The sequence below is a fragment of the Mastomys coucha genome, unplaced genomic scaffold (assembly GCF_008632895.1).
Source record: "Mastomys coucha isolate ucsf_1 unplaced genomic scaffold, UCSF_Mcou_1 pScaffold6, whole genome shotgun sequence".
NCBI classification, from domain to species: Eukaryota; Metazoa; Chordata; class Mammalia; order Rodentia; family Muridae; genus Mastomys; species Mastomys coucha.
The window spans coordinates 36,730,247-36,751,315 of NW_022196912.1; positions in this window are offsets into that span (position 1 = coordinate 36,730,247).

Sequence of the window (21,069 nt, forward strand, 5' to 3'; positions counted from 1 at the left end):
GCAGACCCTCCTCGTGCAAGGGAGGGGCAGCTAAGGTTGCTGATCCACCTCTGCCACTTGGAAGCTGAAAGGATCCTGTCCCTGCCGCCCAGCAGCTCCCCTGCGACTCTTGGGGTCTGTGCCTCCCTGCTGACAGCTCCCGGCTTAGGAACTCACCGGAGAGAAGATCTGGAAGCTGTTTTTAATCAACACACACACACACATGAATTCTTAACAATGAATATGCTTAGATTTAACTTTCAGTTTATAGAGTATAACCTTATGTTGAAGATAAACACAAATAAAATTAATGTTATTTTTTTCTGAGACCCTTTGCATATGAAAAATTATCTGCAACTGACTTGAGGCCCTGAATGTTAATTAAATTATAACAAAGAAACCATACAAGAGATCTTTAGCCTCTTCACTAAGATATGACTTAATTTAGAAAGATCAAGAACTTGCTAACAGGGTGTGACTGTAGACCCAGTTAAGAAATATGCTTATGTGTCACATCTTCAACTGCCTCATTAGTTTAAATATAAGCATAATTGTAAATGAAATGGAAGAACATGTCTGAAATTGTAAGCAGTAAATAACCTTGGTTGTGATATGTCTTGCTGAATTTCTTCAGTGTCCTTCATAGTTGCTCTGAAAGGAGAAAGCATGTCACAGACTTTTCTAGCCACAGAGATGTGACTTGTGATTATTTTACAATGTCTACAGACTCAGCAAATGCTAGAGGCCAAGAACTAAGCCCAATAGGATAATCAAGAAGGAAATTCTACTCTGTTGCTTTTTTGTTTCAATATTAACTAGTTGTTTGAGACTGAGTCTCATGCAGCTTATGCTTTTCTGGAACCTACTCTGTAGACATCAATGACTGAATTTCTCCACTTCTTTCCTCTTCCTCCTAAATGTTGGGATTGTAACCCTGCATCATGCCATACCATTGACACATTGCTGAGAATGAAACACAGAACTCAATGCACACTACAAAAGCACTCTATCAGTTAAGCTGTATCCCCTGCCCTTGTTTATTAACTTCTGGATTTAAAATGAGTCTTTTGAAGCTTTCTATATATGTCCCTTTTGGGGCTTACACTCCTTTATTTCTTGATGTGGATTTTCTAGCCTGCAGAGTCTCTATTTATTGCCTTCACCCCCAAAATAATACCATGGACAAAACCATCTTTTATGAAGAAACCAATTTACAACTGGTTTACTGGGGGAAGGATTTATAGTGTGAGTAATAAAACTAAATTAGAATTCTCACATGTAGTAATTGTTGTCCTCCATACACTATCCAACCATTTTAATGGATCTTAGAATTCAATTGGCTTCATTATTTCACAATTAGGAAACATTAAGATGTCAATAACTCTTAAGAATAGTAAGCGCTTAGCTTACTATTACAATATATATATATATATATATTCCTTATATTTAGATAAGTTTTATAAAAGAGTAGCCATCTGTTAGGAAGAAAGGAATATGTGTTTTACTTGTAGGGTCAAAATCTTACAGAAAGGAGAATGCAGTCTTCCTGTTGCCTGAACTTATTTCTGTGTTACATGTATCAGAAATATGAGGTTTTCGTGCTTTTAGAGTTTCATTGACAAAACCAAAGAGATTTTGAAGATTATTTATTCAGATTGGGAATTTGCCTTCTCTTCTGTTACATCTGTGTTTACTAAGCAACCTCCCACCCAAATTTTCTCTTTACCTCTTTTAAAACCTAAGTTCACACCAGGGCAGTTAGATGAGTAGTTAAGTAATACTTTCTGTTTATGCAGAAGACCTGGGTTTTGTTGCCGGAGCCCAGATGGCAACTCATAGCCCATCTCTAGCATCAGTTCCAGAGCATCCAATATCTCTGGCTTCCATAAGCACCAGGCATGTACATGGTATATATACATGCATGTAGGCAAAAATCCATATACATATATATATATATATACATATACCTAAACTCATTCAATCTTTTATATATACATGTGTATATAACATATATACACATATATGTGTATATATACACATATATAATGTGTATATATACATATATATACAATCAAAATAACTATTGAAAAAGTAAGAACTAAAGTGTCATAGAGAATTTACCTTAGATTTGTGTACTTCAAATGTATTTTTTCATAAATGTGTTCAGTGCATTATTTTTTCTCTGGTTCCATACTTGTCCTGAGGAGTGTAGGGCTGTATGTTTGTGTGTCTACTATGTGTGTCTCTGCAGACAATATCAGGCCCTTGGCTGTTGAATTCTGATTGCTCAGAGGAACCACAGGTAGTTCCTCTGACTCACAGGGTCATCTAATCATTACTAGCCACCAGGGATTCAGAAATGTCACTGCTCTTGCTTACTTATTCCCAGCAGTCTGACAACAGTGCTGTAGTTCAACAGAATGTCTTTGTCTGACCTCTAACCCACGGTGTCTGAAGACTGTTAGTGAACTGAATTCCTGAAGTTTCCCCAAGGAAACTCCTTAACCAAACTCATTCAATCTTTTAAAATCTATGTTACTTGTGCTCCATTCTGTGTTATATTTTTTAATTCCTTATTCTTTAATACTTATACAGATATATAATGAAATATGATCATATGCCCCTCCTACCTCACCCTTCCAATTCTCTCTGTACCCCCTGCAAATATGCACTCCTTCAACCTTATATTTTTGTTTTGAACACATTTCTTTTAAAGTACATTACTGACCTTTAAATTTGGTTGAATTCATGCCATCTTGGGTAAGTGACCTCAGCTTCTCCCCTTAATTAAATGACAACACTCAGTTCCATTTTGCATAGACGATAAGTATTACATTGTAGATCTGTATATCACTTTGGCCTTTGAAATGTGGTCAGTCAACTAAGCTGAGGCCCTGTACCCCTGTTAATTAGTTTTGTATTGCCATAGGAAACAAATGAGGCTGCTGAGAGCTACAAGCTGGTCAAATCAACTTACCCTCATAGGGGGCAAATTTACAGTATGCAAAGGTTAGCTCCACTAACTGTGAGACTAAGTCATATTACAAAGAGTCAGGGAATGTAGCCTTGTCTTTTTTGTTTGTTTGTTTGCTTGTTTGGTTTTTTTTTTTTTGTTTTTTTTTTTGGTTTTTTTGTGAGAAGAAATAATTTGGGTATTTAATTATGTGCTGCTTTTAAAGTTGATATTTGTTGTATTTGTGGTTTCTAGTGAGTAATCATGTTAGCATTACAAAAATGAGTTGAAAACTTAATTCCAACGATAGATAAATGTGTCAAATTATGTTTGCAAGATGGGCATAATTATGATAAATTCATCAACTAGCACTCATTGGGGGACATATATATGTAGCAGTAAAAGATGAAACTGTTAATAATCAAATGCATGCACCAAACATGGAACACACAAATCAGTAGTTACACACTGAGAGTCAAAAAAGATGGAATAGCATGGCATCTCATGGGAGAAGACAACATGGTGTTATTTTACTAATTATGTATTATGACATTATTAATTTCTAATTTATATTTGCACTGAAACTAACCTGGATTTTCTGCATATTGTACACAGAGCGAATGCATACTTTGTGATGTACATCCATTCTTTCACTTTCTTTCTTCTAGAGAAGCATGACCGACACACTTTCCATATTTCTTCTTAGAATGGGTTTGAATATGGTTTCTATTTAGTTGTAATCATCTGGGAATCCAGTAACATGGACATTTTCATTCTGGGCATGACCAGTTTTTATTTGGGGGAATAAAATGAAAAATACATGGTAGGTCTTACATGACTTAACCAATAATTGGCCTGTGTCAATAATACATTCTTTTTTTTTTTTTTTTTTTTTTTTTTGGTTTTTTGAGACAGGGTTTCTCTGTTTAGCCCTGGCTGTCCTGGAACTCACTTTGTAGACCAGGCTAGCCTCGACCTCAGAAATCCGCCTGCCTCTGCCTCCCAAGTGCTGGGATTAAAGGGGTGCGCCACCACCACCCGGCCAATAATACATTCTTTAAATAGCATGTCATTAATTTGTCTACTACTCATTTACTAAATAAGTACACTGCCTTGAAGTGCCACAAGTTCTACGCATTAAAGTTGTTTATGTATGTTTCCAGGAAACAGAACATAGCATATTTTGTTTATATGTTATACACTCAAACATCTATGTAGGAAGTATATTACCCATAATTTTATAATAGTATTAATATTGTACTGTGTATTTACAAATGTATAAACAGATCTTTACATTGTCTTCATAAAACAATGTTTTTAATAATAAACAAAAATTTTTCCAAGGACTACAAATTTACTCTTAAAACCTGAAACTGAGAAATCATATCTTTATGTACATGAGTCACAACTCTTTCTGGGACAGCAAACACAATGGTTTGATGGGTATGAGGCTAAGTCAATGAAAGAAAAAGGAGTAGATATGTTAAACTTCATTTTAAAGTCTCCAAATCATATCTTGACTTGACAAAATATTTGGCAATATAACTCAGCACATTAATTTTGACATTGTTAATTGGAAAATCTGTGGAGGGCTGCAAAAGTATCGTTCATTCACCTGATGCAATTGTTGTCTCAGAAGTTTATTACCTTCATCTGCTAACCTAGGCCTAGTCCTCGAAGCCCTACCCTCAGTACAAGCTAATCTAGGCCTAGAATATTTTCAGCCTCTGACACTTACTGCTGAATAAGCTCACTCTTTCTAGTTTGTTCTGAGCTATGGTTGGCTGGTTCAACACAGCTGTCTGATTCAAAACTCTTCTCTAAGCTGACTGATTCGAATTGGTTTCTCTCAGACGCACATTAACTTTGGCAATAGGTTCTAATCTTCTTGCTCCATCTCATTCTCTGGCTCACTCTGTCTACACCTGCGCCTAGCTTGTTCTCTCTTCTGTCTCTGTAAAACTGCTGTGGTAAAACCGCCTCCTCTCCTTTTCTTTCTCTGTACTGCTTTCCCTTGAATAGCCTCTCTTTTCACTCTGTTCTCCTAAAAGTCGAGCATATCCTTTCTCTGGTTGTCCCTTTGTCTGCTTCTCAAATAGACATTAGTTTTAAACATGGGTGCTTTTTTCTGGAAACTAATTTTATCTTTTGGGATTAAAGTTGTGTGCTAAGGGTGTGTCTGTACTACCACCAGAGTAGACCAGGTGTTGAATTGAAATCCTTCTACAGAGGATTGTGCCATCTGTCTACTCTCTTTCCTTCCTCATGTTATTCCTACAGTTTCAGCAGGATACATGTCAGTCCAACCCAAAATATTTCGCTAAATCATAGACTCCTTCCCTGTAGTTTCCCCCCCTTCTCTGGTGGAAAATGAAAATAGGTCCAACTAGGATATTCATCTCCTTTTAAAAATATTTTTAAAAACTTCTGACAATGAACTGTGTAAGCTTTGTTATCCTATCCTGTATTGAAGTACAATATGGATTTCTCTAATTATTTTTATATAAGTATCATTAAATGGCATAACACATATTCCATATTAGAAAGGTTATTTTATGCCAGGTTACTGAAAAAAAAAACCTTAATTACAAATAATTTTATTACATGCCCCAAATCTAACTATACTCTTTGATGCAAGAATCAAACTAATTTTTCTGGTTTCCTTGGATATTTCTCATCTTATTTGTAAAATAACTGTAAATCACAAGGGTTGTGGACAGGCGCTGGATTTGCTGTGAGTAGGAATTCTTCTAAAACTTGACTCTGAGATCAAATTGATTTACTACTCTCTAATCCTTATAATAACTTGAAAAACATTTCACTTTGTTAAAATAGAAGCCATGTATAATTTCACATTTAGAAGAAAACATGTTGCTGTAAAAAATGTTTTCCTAAATGACTACTTTTTAAATTACTGTGTCAGAGATTCAGAATAATTTAAACTGTGAAGTGCAGCAAAAGAATAGTCAGCTTACGTCTTCCCTGTCCTTCTCAACATGGACTGTCCACTAAGTGAGTAACAACTTAAGACATCCATCTGCCTTGTAATGCTTTACAAAGAGGCTCAATGTCAACATTCCCAAAACAAAATGCAAAGCCAGTCATGTTGCTGATGTGCATCTTCTTCCATTAATCCATTCTGTCTCCATAGGATATGAACTCTAATACATTGTAAAATGTGCATTGTATTTTTTTAATGAATTATTAGTAGTTGTTTTCTCTGGAGAAAGATGAGGTGCTTATGTGCATCTATGTGCATTCATGGTTGGAAGTGTATCTGTTCAGAAGTATATGCAGGTCTGTATGTGCATAGCATTATGGGTAGAGGTCAAAGGATAAGCTTCCCTGTTGGTTTCTAGGGTCTATCTTTTGTGTAAGGTAAGATTTATTTTTCCCTTTTTTCTCATTGATTTATTTATTCCATTTACAGTTTAATCAAAGAACCCCCTCCCTCTTCTCCTCCCAGTCTCTGCCTCCCCCTCCCTCATTCCCACCTTTGGGGCCCTGTGGGTACTAACCTGCCCTGGCACATCAAGTCGTAGCAGAACTAAGTGTATTCTCTACCACTAGGGTCAGACAAGGCAGCTCAGCTAGGAGAAGGTAATTCTAAAGGCAGGCAACAGAGTCAGAGACAGCCCTCACTCCATTTGTTTGGGGACACACATGAAAACCAAGCTGCACATCTGCTACAAATGTGTAGAGGGTATAGATTCAGTCCATACATGCTCTGTGGTTGGTGGTACAGTTTTTGTGGGCCCCCATGGGCCCAGGTTAGTTGACTCTGCAGGTCTTCCTGTGGTGTCCTTGACCCCTCCATCTTCTTCAGTCTTTCCCTGCCTACTTCTTTCACAAAGCAACCTGACCTCCAGTATTGCTTGGCTGTGAGTCTGTGCATTTGTTTCCATCAGCTGCTTTATGCAGCCTCTCAGTTACACTACATTCCTGTCTGCCAGCATCAAAGAGTATCATTAATAGTGTCAGGGGTTAGCTCTCTTCCGTGGGATGCATCTCAAGTTGGGCCAGTCTTTGTTTGACCACTCCTTTATTCTCTGTTCCATCTTTATCCCTGTATATCCTGTAGGTAGGACAAATTTTGTTGGTGGGTTGGTGTGTCCTTCTCTCTACTGGAAGGCCTACCTGTCTACAGGTGGTGGCCACTTCAGGACCCTGAAGTAATATAAGACACTTAATTGGCTTTTGACTTCACTATTTAGATCCCTGGTTCTTAATATCCCTAGTACTACTACAATCCTTTAATACAGTTTTTTTTATTTTGTGGTGACTGCCAACCATAAAATTGTTTTTGTTGCCACTTCATAATTGTAATTTTGCTATTGTTGTTAATCACAATGTAAATATATGATATGGAGGATATCTGATGTGACACCCATGAAAGGTCATTAAACCTCCAGAGGTTTAATGTACAGGTTAAGAACTGGTGATATAGATAAGGCTACCTGGCCTGTGAATTTCAACGAGACACTTGTCTCTGCCTCCAGTCTCACAATGCTGGAATTACCAGTGCTTGCAGCTTGCCTGGATTTTTCATGAGTTTCAAGGCTTCCAAATTGAGGTTCCCATGCCATGCTTATAAAACATGCATTTTATCATCTGAGCCCAACTATTGGTATGACAATGTGTTACAAATGCTGGCAACTGTATTAGAGTTTAACTAGAAAAATGTGTTTTAGATTAACAAATACAAAATATCTCAGCATACAGAAATCACAAATACTTTATAGAGTTGACAATTTCTAGGCGGTTGTCCTTGGAATTTCTACAGCCAATTCATTTTCAGCAGAAAAAAGATAATTTAACTCAGCTTATTAATATGCAAATTCAAGATTTGCTTTGCCTCATTATTTTGTGGATTGATGATATACATTGTCTCATCTGCACTTTGTTCCTTCTTACTAGACATCTACATGTTAAAAGTATATCTGTAGCTATGTCAAGGCAGGTATGTAACCCATCCATCATCCATTCATCCATCTATCTTTCTCTCTATCTATCTTTCTCTCTCTCTATCTATCTATCTATCTATCTATCTATCTCAATATCTCTTTCTATTTATCTATCTTTCTTTCTATCTTTCTATCTATCTGTAACTATAACTATCAATACATATCTGTATATATGTATAGATAGGTAGGTAGATATACATAGATTTTTAGATAGATATAGAGAAAGAGAAAGAGAGAAAGAGAGAGAGAGAGAGAGAAAGATTTATGTAGAAGCCCAAATATGTATGTACAAGTATTTAACTTCACACTGAGCGCGCGCACACACACACACACAATTTGTCATCATCACAATCATCATCATGCAGATTTAAGATTATATTTTCAATGACAAAGATATTATACTATATAATGTTTTCTTGTAAACAATTTGGTGTTACTTTCTGTCTCTGAGCTAATTAAGACAAGCCTTAATTTACCATATGTTCAATAGGATCTTCTACAAAATGCAATAGTTCAAATGTGATACACATATTTGTGGATATTTGGGAAATCATTATAAATAAACTATGGATTTCATTATCTGTGTCTTGCATAGCAATGGTATGTACACAGTGGATGTACCTATTTTGAAATTCTCAATAGCATGAAGTAGATGAGAGCAGGCAGTCCTCCTGCCTTTTCATCCCCCAACTCTCCCATTCTTTGTCCTTTGAATCAATTCTTATTTATATTTTCCATATTAAATAGCATCCACATACACTGTCAGTTAATCTGTAATAATATTGGTTACACAATTTTTGAATTCTATGAACATCAAATAAGAAAGATAACTGTACCCTTTGATAGTGCTTTCAAATAAATTATGCAATATATATATACAATTGTACATATTAAAAGTCCTGCTTTGTCTCAGACAATAAAGAAGAGAACCAATTTAAGCAACATAGACAGCAGACATATATACATTTTTCAAATTTATTCATCTCTGGACTAAAATTACACTTATATAAATATGATGAATACTTGATACAAAAAAGATGAAAGGTATTCTCTCTATAGACAAAATGCTCATATTAATTAGGAAAAAGATATTGGTGGAAGATAATCTTGCAGAAGATATCCAGCCATAGTTAAGATTAATTCAGTTTCAACCAGAAATGCAGTATTATAAAAAGAACACACTAAGCATGTTTGATTTTCATTTTCTTTTCAATATTTCTGTGAAACTAAACACAATGTATTCATATTAAGTAATTAATAAATAACTAAGTAAATATTAAGTTGTGAGTAAGCCTCATAACAGTATGCAGAAATAAAAGAAAATGGCTCATGAAATCTTCCTCAGTGAGAAACACAGCTCTTCAGTGTGGATGTATTGGACATCGAGAAAGAAATCAATAGTTTTCTCAGGAAAACAACAGAAAACTATCTAATGATCAATTAGGAGCATTTTACCATCTTTTTAATTGGGCCATAATGCTCACAGGATAGCATGAAGAACTCACATGCAGAGTGTGTGTGAAGTGCTGGGGCAGATGGAGTCCCAGAAAAAAAAAAGGGAAGTGGACATATCTCCAATAGATAAATGCTTTGAAAAAAACTTTTTTAAGAAAGGTATTTCTAATAGAATCTCACTGGGCATTAAAATTGAATCTCCAGTAATAAATGGCCAACAAAAATGAACTTAATGGCATTTTTAAAAGTTGTTTTGAAAGTTTTTGGGTATTCATACATGTCACTGTGAGTATGTATGTATATTAAGCTTTTGCTTTATGAAGAGCTTTTCTTTATGAAGTTTTTGGGTATGCACACACATGGCACTGTGTGTGTGTGATATATATATATATATAGTTATATATATATAGTTATATATGTATAACAATGTATATACATATATATAGTTATATTGTTATATTGTTTTGGGCCTTTTTCATTTGTTTATTGGGTCATATTCTGCTTTGATGGTTTTGTTTTTATCTTCTTATCATCACTATCATCATTATTGTTATTAGGTTTATGTTTGTAGTCTAATGAGAGAGAGACAGAGGGAGGGTGGGAAAGAAAGGCAAAGAGAGAAAGAACTAGAAGGAGGGAGAAAGAAAGAGCGACAGAGAAAATGAGATACAGAAAGAAACAGAGAGCCAGAATGAAAGAGTGTGAATTTGGGTAGGTCAGGAAGACAGAAAGATCTGGGAGGTTTTGGGGTTGGGCAAATCATACTCAGAATATATTGTATGAACAAAATCTATGTTAACAAAAGAAAAAATCTGGGGAGGGATGTCACAGCACATAAAAGTGCTTTGCTATGCAATGTGAGTCTGAGTTCAAATGTTCAGAACCCATGTAAAATGACCAACATACTCATAAATGCTTGTAAAACTTCCCCAGGGGGATTTGGAGGCAAGATGATCACTATGCCTGTAGAAAGACTGTCTGAAAGGAACGGAGGCAGAGAGTGTTGGAGCAGTATACTTAATAGCCCTTCTCATCTCTGCCAACAGGCATGGTCTCCCCTTCCCAAACAATTATGTGAACACATATACCAGAAGTACTACACACACAAGTGTGTGTGTGTGTGTGTGTGTGTGTGTGTGTGAGAGAGAGAGAGAGAGAGAGAGAGAGAGAGAGAGAGAGAGAGAGAGAGAGAGAGAGAGAGAGAGAGAGAGACAGAGATCTTTAAACTCACAATCAAACAAAACTCTGGAATCTTTGCACAGAGTTAAATGTTGCTTACTGGTGATGGCACTGATAATTATTATGAAGCAAATTATTAACCATATAATGCCTCTAGCAACAGTTTGCCATAAGGTGACATAAGAGAAAGCAGAAACAACTTGAAGTGTAGGCGGGGAGAGCAGATCCTGGGATCAGAGGTGACAGTGTTTTCCATCTGCATCCCAGCTGACAGGCATTTTGTCTTTTCTTTTATTCAGTTTCAGTTATACTCCATGCACAGTCCTGCAATAGAAACTTCATCCTTGTTTTTTTGTCCTTAGGTGGAAATATTCAGTTTATCCCTAGTTTGTTTTCCGGGGAATAAAGCTTCTATTAAAAAAATGAAACAAATCTTTATGTTTTTTATGTTTCAGTTTGTCTGGTTCAATCCCTCAGGGTGAAAAGGCTAGAACAAAAGAGGGATACAAGAATCTGTGCATCCTTAGGGGCTGTGTAGCTCAGCGGCAGAGTCCTTGCCTAGAGTGGGTAAGACCTGATATTTCATCTTAGTACTGTCTAAAAAATTAACGTCTGGCTTCAACCTCGAAAAAAATTACACAAGTGGTTATATCATCTTATATTTGCTTAAAATTTTTATATTTTGATTTTTTCATGATGTTACATTTCTCATGTACATAAATTATACAAGTTTGCCCTGTAAAAGTTATAAAATAGAAAGATAAATTTCATTTATTTACCCAAGGTCAGTTTGAAAGGCAGTAGGCATAGCTCATATGCCACAAGTGAAATACACTTGGAGCCTTTATTTTCACATTAATGGAACTTGTTCTGACTTATTTTCTGATTCAAGTCACACACTTAAAAATTCAGCGTTATGGTCTTTCGATGTTAATACAATGCATTTTATCCAGTCTTTATAATTGATCCCCCAGTATATGCCCCAGAATAAACACCATGGCATGAAAGCAATTTTAAATTATGACCCCTTAATATTTCCACACATATTTGTACTCATGCACGAGCTGCATATAGGATATATTTGTGGAAGTGAATTTCTCAGCTAAGTATACATTTATTGATTAAAACTGAGGTAGGCCCACCAATTAGTTCCTTCCCTAAATGTTTCTATTACAATATTAGCCACCATAATATTGTTTGAAGCAGAGAAACATTATCACCAAATACTTAAAAACTAAACATATTTTTCAAAATTATGTCTAAAGGCATTTTATAGGAATAAATAAACAAAACCAAAAATGAAAACAAACTAGCAAACAAAAACTAGAGTACTGTAATTGTTTAATTCCTTTATAAAAATCAGGCTATAGAAAACTCACTAAGGTGATTAAATGTACTCTATAGTTGTTTGTGTTTCTTGAATCATCTCATTCCTGTCAGATCAAGTTATGATATTTGTATCTATACACACACATATAGATGTATATTCTTATTGTATCTGATATGAAAAAGAAGGGCCCTTATAAACTTATATATTTGAGTGCTTAGTTATCAAGGAGTTGAAGGATTATAAAGGGATTAGTAGATGTGACTTTATTGGTGAAAGTGTGTCACTGGAGTAAGTTTTCAGATTTTAAAAGCTTGTGCCTAACCAGACCTAGTTTCCTTCTCTCTCTCTCTCTCTCTCTCTCTCTCTCTCTCTCTCTCTCTCTCTCTCTCTTTGTGTGTGTGTGTGTGTGTGTGTGTGTGTGTCTGTCTCTATCTCTCCCTGATTGTCTATCTAGATATAGCTCTTAGCTATATCTCCAGCACCACACCCACCTGCCACGATGTACCCTGTGATGAAAATAGACTAAGCCTCCGCAACTGAAAAAGAGTCTTCAATTAAGTGCTTCCTCTTATAAGAATTCTCATGGTCATGGTGTCTCTTCACAGCAGTAGAACAATGATGTACACACATATACTTTTTAATGATTGTGATTTGGAGTATTAAGTAATAATATCCGTCCATATCTCATTCAAGAAAAAGCAATGTTATATAATATCAATATGTCATTCATTAATTCTAGAAGGCTTTATTGGAATCTTTTTTTAAATCCTGGTCTTCATCTTTCTTACTTGTAAAATAAAGACAATAAATAACATGTAACACATGAAGCTATTAGGGGAAAATATGCATCGACAGCCCATTGAAAAGTTCTTAATACTAAAAGAAGAGCCACTTAGCTCACATCAATTTACTCTTCATGATTTTCTTCTAGGTTCTTTTGAAATTTATTCAAAATGACTTTAGGTCTTCATTTTCTCTGTAGATAATGAGCTGTACTTATTTTATTTTTTTCCTGTCCTGGAAAGAACCAGTAAATGCTTTTGAGGCTCCACTGATTTCTCCAAAGGAGTCCACTTACTTATTCTTGGTGGGGAACCTGTTTTGTGGGTCAATGTTGATTCTGTTCCCATGGAGTATAGTCAATCACCGCAGATCTGAGGCAGCCTATACTTTAATGCTAGGGTAGAATTAAGTACTTTCATGCTCTGATTCCACATGTTACTGTTTGCCTGTTTCTTTCTTTGTAATCTGAAGTGGAGTTAGGAAATGGATGCATACAAGTCCAGGACGCTCATAAAAATATTTTTCTAGCATGTATGACTAGAGATACATGATGGACATTTCTACATGTACTACAGGTACTACAGTATAGTAACACCATGAATTTGCAGAATCCTTGGAAATCTTACTGATACAGACAATGAACCCCATGTTTGAATGTCTTGCAAATACACATTTTCTCTTTTCAAACCTCTGGTGATATCTTTGGTCACCTCATTGAGGCGTTCTTCTATGGAATCAGGGATCAATGTACTAAGCTTATCCTTGATACATCTTGCCTTTTAATTAGGCCCACATACTGACTCACAGTTGTATGTGGCCGAGTTGTATGTGGCTTACTGTCTCACATAATCCGGCCTCTTGTGATATAATTTCTCTAGTCTTAGTTCTGCAGTGAAAACAAAGTTGTTTCTATCATTTCTAAACACAGATATCCCCTTCCATATTTCTTATGAGAAAAAATAAAGTCTTTATACCTCCATCTTAAAATAAATATCCCATTTTAGAGCTGAGCACCTTGAATGATCAGTTGTATGTTTCTGTGTTATTCACCACCTATTACAAAAAGTAGTCTTTGCTAAGAATTGAGTGATGCACCAATCTCTAGATATAGCAAGCCATTAAAGAGTCATATGTTAGCTATGTCCATTCAGCCTGGTGAATAGTAAGATGTTGTGCAGGGGCTATGACCTATCTAGTCACATGTTTTTGGCCTCAATAACTGTGCCATGTATTCATGCCACCACTGCAACATGAGCACATCTTTCCAGGAATCTTGTTAGTGTAGCTCACCAAGCTCAAGCCATGTTATATTGATGATTATTTTTCTCTGCTGGTAGTGTGCATAACATTTTCAAGGACTATAAAAATAAAGAAATAGCTGGTAAAGATGGAGCTATCAGTTTAATATCAGCCCAATTTGACTTATGACTCAGGTATATGGTACCATGAACAACAGTGTCTTCCTGTCATGTTCTGTAATATAATCTAGGGCATTTTGATAACTTGTAATGTCTGAGAAACCTATAGTGAAACACTGGCCAACAGTTCCAAAAGAGGTAATATATTCCTCGGAACTACGAGCCAAATCAGAGTAAGAGAGTCTAAAATACAAAGCACACATGTCTTAAAGTATATAATAAGATGTCCTAATAAAAAATATATTTTTACCTAAATTAAAAAAAGTACAATCCATAGAACTACAGAGGTTAGGTATAGAGTAAGGGACTGGTGGGTGGGGATGAACAGGTAGGTATCTCTAGACAAAAGAAATAAAAAGAGATTTATGCATGTATGGAGGGGGGTTGGAACAGGAAGATCAAGTGGGGAGAAGGAGAGATAGGGATGAAGGAGGAATTATTCTGGGAAAAACAGCTAAAATTGAGTACCACTGAGGAGTAGTAAGGAAACATAATACAATAGAGGTTTCCTAAACTATATATGTATATGAAGGCAATCTAAATGAAATCATCAAGTAATAGGGAGAAAGAACCCCAATTGGATCTACATCTCACATCACCAAATGAAGTTTCCAATACGAAGTGTATGTTACATCTGGGTTGTTGGCCTAATAGGCCCCATAGTAATCCCCCAAATCCAGGCTGTTGCCATAACTGTACATTGCTCTTTACATACTGACAGCATGGACCTGTTACTGAAGACAACACATATAATTCAATGAACATGGAGAAGTCAAACCAGTGCCTATAAAGAGCTTTCACATTTTGGGTACAGGAAGGTAACTCCAAGCTACCAAAGGAGAAATGTAAATACCAATTCACTTACAACCTCTTCAATCTAAAATAGTGCCGTGATACAAGTTATGCTAGTGCAATCATGACACAAAGTTTGCTGTAGTAACCAACAATCATATAATTTGGCTTGAGGTCCACTCCATATGACACTCAACCCATACCCAACACTGCTTGCGTGACTAAAACCTGAGACTTGATAGCCTAGAGACCTAGGTTAAAACCTAATATTATTGTTCTACTAAAAGAATGTAACAATAAAATGCCTCCTAATAGCATTCTGTAATACTCATAGAACAGTGTTTTGCTCAGCCGTCATCAAAGAAACTTCCTCTATTGTAGTAAGACAGTAACTGGGGACTTTTACCTCACCTTAGATAATTTAGTTCCCAAATAAAAGACACAACACATTTATATTTATACTAAAGCCTAAAATCACTACAGCTGTGTAGATCCCAGCCCTCTATTTTATTTTGTCTATCTCTCTATCATTAACCCTGAGATATCACTTACCATATTCCACCTGGGCTCCAACTAGCCAGCCCTCATGATCCAGCTACCCCATGGCATCTTCTTTCTTCCTCCTCTCCCTTCTCCATGTGACCAAAGGAAGGGCTGCCTACCTCTCTTCTGCTCAACTATAGGCTGTCAGGGTCTTTATTCAACTTATAGCTTTAAATTAAGAAGCAAGACTATATAGCATCATTTGGTGTTTGTATGGATCTCCTGGACCTGAAGATCTCCTCATAAAGGGGCAACTATATCTTAAAGGCCAGTATTTAACATTACTATAAATATCAACAGCCCTAACTTCAACATTCCCCTGTAGCAGATGCAAATAACTACAGAGAACCATAGCCAGATTATGTACAGACATTGAAAGGCTTTGGAACACTCAGCACTAAATGGGATGCCTCCATCAAATCCTTTGCCTTGGTGCAGAGTCGCCTTGTGGAAGAGGAGACAGGAAGTATGAAATCAACAGAATCAGAATTGAAGCACATGGGAACTCAGAGAGACTGAGGCAGCACAGGTTTGCTCTAGATGGCATCCTAGAATTGAAAGAAGTGGACATCTGCCCCTATGACTAACCCAGGAGCTTTCTCCAATTGAGAACCACGTACAAATGAAAATTTCATTTTATCCCAGGGAGTCTCACTAAAGAAATAAAGTAGTATTTTTTTATTGATTTAAGTTTTATTGCATTATAATGAGAAAAGATGCATGATTTCAATTTATCTAAATTTGTTAACATTTAAAAATAAATTTTGGGCTGGAGAGATGGCTCAGCCGTTAAAGGCTAGGCTCACAACCAAAAATATAAAAATAAATTTTAAGTAAATAGAATTACATCACATTCTTGTTTCCCTTTTATACTCTAACTCTTCCCAGAGATCCCCTCCCTTTAATACCTGCAATAGCTTTCTTTTGTTATATTTTGTCATATTCTTTAAAATTTATAAAATATTATAACAATACAAATGAGTATTATAAAAATCAGTTGATAAAAAACAACAATCAATTGAACAGTCTTATGTAGATACTTGTCTACAGAAATACTGAAAATACATGTTTTTCTCAATATAAATTTTAAATAACTCCAAATATATTAACTGTATATTTTTAAATAATACATCACTACTAGTATTTTTTCAATGATTATAAATAGATAAAGTCTTTTTTGCCGTGGGATGGGCCAGTCGAGGTCCCTCAACCTGGGGAGAATCAGGGTTCCAGTACTCAGGTGAACAAGGAGTCGGCAAGTGACAAACAGATGTGAACACAAGAGAGGGCTGAATCTGAGTGTAATTTCTCAAAGTAAGCATCAGACTTTTATAGTCATTACTGAAGAAATAAGGAAGTTAGGTAATACAACAGTCAAGGTACACCAAGGTCATCTGAAGCACAATGGTTCTACAGAAGAATATGTACGTGACAATTGGCAGAAACAAGGCAGTGGTTACAACTGAAGTAAAGTCAGCCTTATCTAAGGTCAACTTATTCTTAGAAGTCAGGTGTGAGATACATCCCATTCTAGTCTATTGTATAACCCACCACCAGCCAGCCCTAGGTAAACACCCCCGACTATTCTTGCTAACCTTACCATGAATAATACATTACTCTAGCCCCTGAGAGTGACTCTTATTCAGTAAACTGCAATGCCCAACCTCCTTCACTATCTCTCTAACAACACTGGAGGCAATTTGTCTGAATAAGTAACATTCTTTATGAAATTCCAAGCCAGGGTCGGCTCAGCATTGACTAGGATGTTGGAACACTGATGAGGGCCAGCAAACAAAGCCCAATCTAACTTGACTATTTGCAAAGCAATTCTTAGGGGTACCTCTATATCTATAATAAAACAATACTAAGAGAAAGCACGTAAAAACTCTCCATTGATTATCGCAAGGACAAATCTGGACCACATCCGTGTTAGGGAACACCAAGGACCTCCAGGAGACCAGTTTCCTTGAAACTTTTTCACCTGAAGAACTGCAGCCAAGCTTTTGGACTTGTCACTCAGACTCCACTGGAGTGTGTGTGGCACTTTTTGTTTATTTGTTTGTTTTGTTTTTAGTAGAGCTTAAAATCTTGGCTCTCTCTGTGGTACAAGCCTAAAATAAGAACAATTTTTAGACATTGGAGTTCATTGTAGTAAGGCTGTACTTCAATGACCCTCATATCACCAAAGGATTTTTTCCTCCCTGGTAGCTAAACTGAGAGCTGACAATTCTGCTGCACCAAGGAATGAATTGTAGGCATGATTTTTGGAAACATTTCTTCTGCTATGGTCAAAGCTATTTGACTTGAGTTATTGTCTTCATTCTCAGCCCACAGAGAACAGGTTACATTCATTTAAGAAATGGTGTGTGTATTAAGATGGTCCATCCAAGAAGTCATTCACCAACTATTTCAATGAACAATGGTTCTGCTTGGAGGGTGGCATAGACATTAGGTGAGGGTAAGAATCTTGTTCATTGGCTGTGATGATTTTAAAAAGAATTAATCTCAGAGAAAGAGTAACTTATAAAGTCCTCTTCTTTGGACTTGATACTGAAAAATATGAAAAATATAAAAAAGCTCCTTAGGTATACCAGTCAGCCAATTCAGATTTCTGGGTTCCAGGAACTTGGCTGACTCTGAGCCTCAGGGCTCTGGTTCTTGAAACTTACCCCTCCAGACTGAACCACAATGAGGTAGAACTAGGAATGAAGGTCAAGTAGTTCACGAGGCTCTCCACCCTGCTGACTGATGAATGATTCAGTAAGATTACATTCCTAGATTACATTCCTAAAATGAATATGTTCCCCTTCTTAACTGACTGAATAACTTGGGTTGGAATTCCCCTCACTCCCCCTGGTTTGTGGTTTTCCTTTAAATACCCTACTCTTCTTGAGCTAGGGGTTGAACTCCCCTGCCCCTGTGTGGGTTATGAGCTTGGCCCCAGTGCACTGGTTTCCCAAATAAACCTCATGTGTTTGCAGCAAGATCAGTCTCTCTTGAGTTTCGTGGGGGTCATGTAATCCTGACACTAGAGTGAGGGTCTCCTCTCTTGAGGGATCTTTCAATACAATAGTTACAAACATCAAGCAAAGCATTCAGTCTCACTCTTTGTTGTTCTCTTACAAGCAACCTCCCAAGTTAATTGTCTACATTTATTTTGTATGTATATATACATTTGAAATATGTAAGCTGTTCTGAAAACCATAGTATAAACATGAAAAAAAACATGTAAAAACATGAAATAAACAATCCTACTAATAGAGAGGCTGAAATAGGAGAAGCATGATTTCAAGACCATTATGTGGTATACAGCAAGACACTCTCATGTACAAACAAGCAGAAAGTGTATATGGATTATACAATATTGAACCTATTTCTCAAATTACCAAATTTGAGATACCACTGGATGACAGCCAACAAATTTCTAATTCTTCATAATTTTTGGATTTCAATTGATTAGGATATGTTGGTAATATTAATTTTCATATTAAGAGATATAAGAAAAAGTAATCATTACTTCTTGTTATTTTTGTTGTTGGAGGTGGAATTATGTTTGTGTGAATTTGTTCAAAAATTACTTTCTTGCTTGTACTAGGGTGTAGTTTTGCTCTTTATGTTGATGTTTTCCATCTATTATCCTTTGTAGGGCTGGGTTTGTGGAAAGATTGTGTAAATTTGGTTTTGTCATGGAATATCTTGTTTTCTCCATCTATAGTAATTGAGAATTTTGCTGGGTATAGTAGCCTGGGCTGGCATTTGTGTTCTCTTAGGGTCTGTATGATATCTGCCCAGGGTCTTCTAGCTTTCACAGTCTCTGGTGAGAAGTCTGGTGTAATTCTGATAGGTCTGCCTATATATGTTACTTGACCTTTTTCCCTTAATACTTTTAAAAAATTCTCTCTTTGTTTAATGCATTTGATGTTTTGATTTATGTAACAGGAGGAATTTCTTTTCTGGTTCAGTCTGTTTGGAGTGCTGTAGGCTTCTTGTATGTTCATGGGCATCTCTTTCTTTAGGTTAGGGAAGTTTTCTTCTATAATTTTGTTGAAGATATTTACTGGCCCATTACATTGAGAGTCTCCGCTCTCTTTTATACCTATCATCCTTAGGTTTGGTCTTCCCCATTGTGTCCTGGATTTCCTGGATGTTTTGGATTAGAATTTTTTTTTTTTTTACATTTTGCATTTTCTGTTACTGTTATGTCAACGTTTTCTATGGTGTCTTCTGCCCCCAAGATTCTCTCTTCTATCTCTTGTATTCTGTTGGTGATGTTTGCATCTATGAGTCCTGATCTCTTTCCTAGGTTTTCTAACTCCAGGGTTTTCTCCCTTTGTGATTTCTTTATTGTTTCTATTTCCATTTTTAGATCCTGGATGGTTTTTCTCATTTCTGTCACCTGTTTGATGTGTTTTCCTATAGTTCTTTAAGGGATTTTTGTGTTTCCTCTTTAAGGCCTTCTAGTTGTTTACATGTGTTCTCCTGTATTTCTTTGAGGGAGTTATTTATGTCCTTCTTAAAGTCCTGTATCATCATCATGAGAAGTGATTTTAGATCTGAATCTTGCTTTTCTAGTGTGATGGTGTGTCCAGGAGTTGCTATGGTGGGAGAATTGGGTTCTGATGATTCCAAGTAACCTTGGTTTCTGTTGCTTATGTTCTTACACTTACCTCTTGCCATCTGGTTATCTCTATTGCTACCTGCCCTGGCTAAATCTGACTAGGGCCTGTCCTTCCTGTGATCCTGGTTGTGTCAGAACTCCTTAGAGTTAAGCTGTCTCTGTGATCCTGTGATTCTTGGATCCTGTGATCCTTGGCTCCTTAGAGCTCCCAGTAGTGGAGCTTCCTCTGGGTGTTGTGAGACTGGCTGCAAAATTTGTGCCCAAGGTCTGCTCAGGGCACCAGCTCAGACAGACTGTAAGGAACCAATGCCACTGGGCTGGAGGAGTTCTTGCATGCCTGGGTCCTGCTGCTCCCAGTTACTCCTAGTGTTGGGACAGATGTTGTGTCCTTGTCACCTCTGATCCTCTGATCCTTGATGTGTTAGAGCGCCTGGGATTAGAGCTTCCTCTGGGTGTTGTGGGACTGGCTGAAAAATTTGTGACCAAGGTCTGCCTAGGGTACCAGCCCTGACAGACTGGAAGGAACCCATGTCACTGGGCTGGCAGAGTTCCTGCATGCATAGGTCCTGCTGGTCCATTACTCCTGGTGTTGGAACAGATGTTGTGTCCTCCTCCAGAAATAAGGTACTATTAAGTATAGGCTACAGGTCCAACTGTGGATGACCACCTCAAAACAAACATACTGACTTCTTTGGAGGTCCCTTGTCCCATAATAGCATGTCAAGACATTTTAATTTTCTAAATTCTATCTTATTTTTATTTTTATTTTATTATACAAGTCTCTCTCTCTCTCTCTCTCTCCTTGGTTTTTTGAGACAGGGTTTCTCTGTATAACCCCGGCTGTCCCAGAACTCACTCTGTAGCCCAGGCTGGCCCTGAACTCAGAAATCTGCCTGTCTCTGCCTCCCAAGTGCTGGGATTAAAGGCATGCACCACCACTGCCTGGCAAGTTTATCTCTTTTTAATTCTACAGGTCCTTTGCGTGTATAGCCGGGAAGAAGACACGCGGACACTCTAGGTTCCTTCTGCAGCAACTGTTTTATTGTCTCCATCCA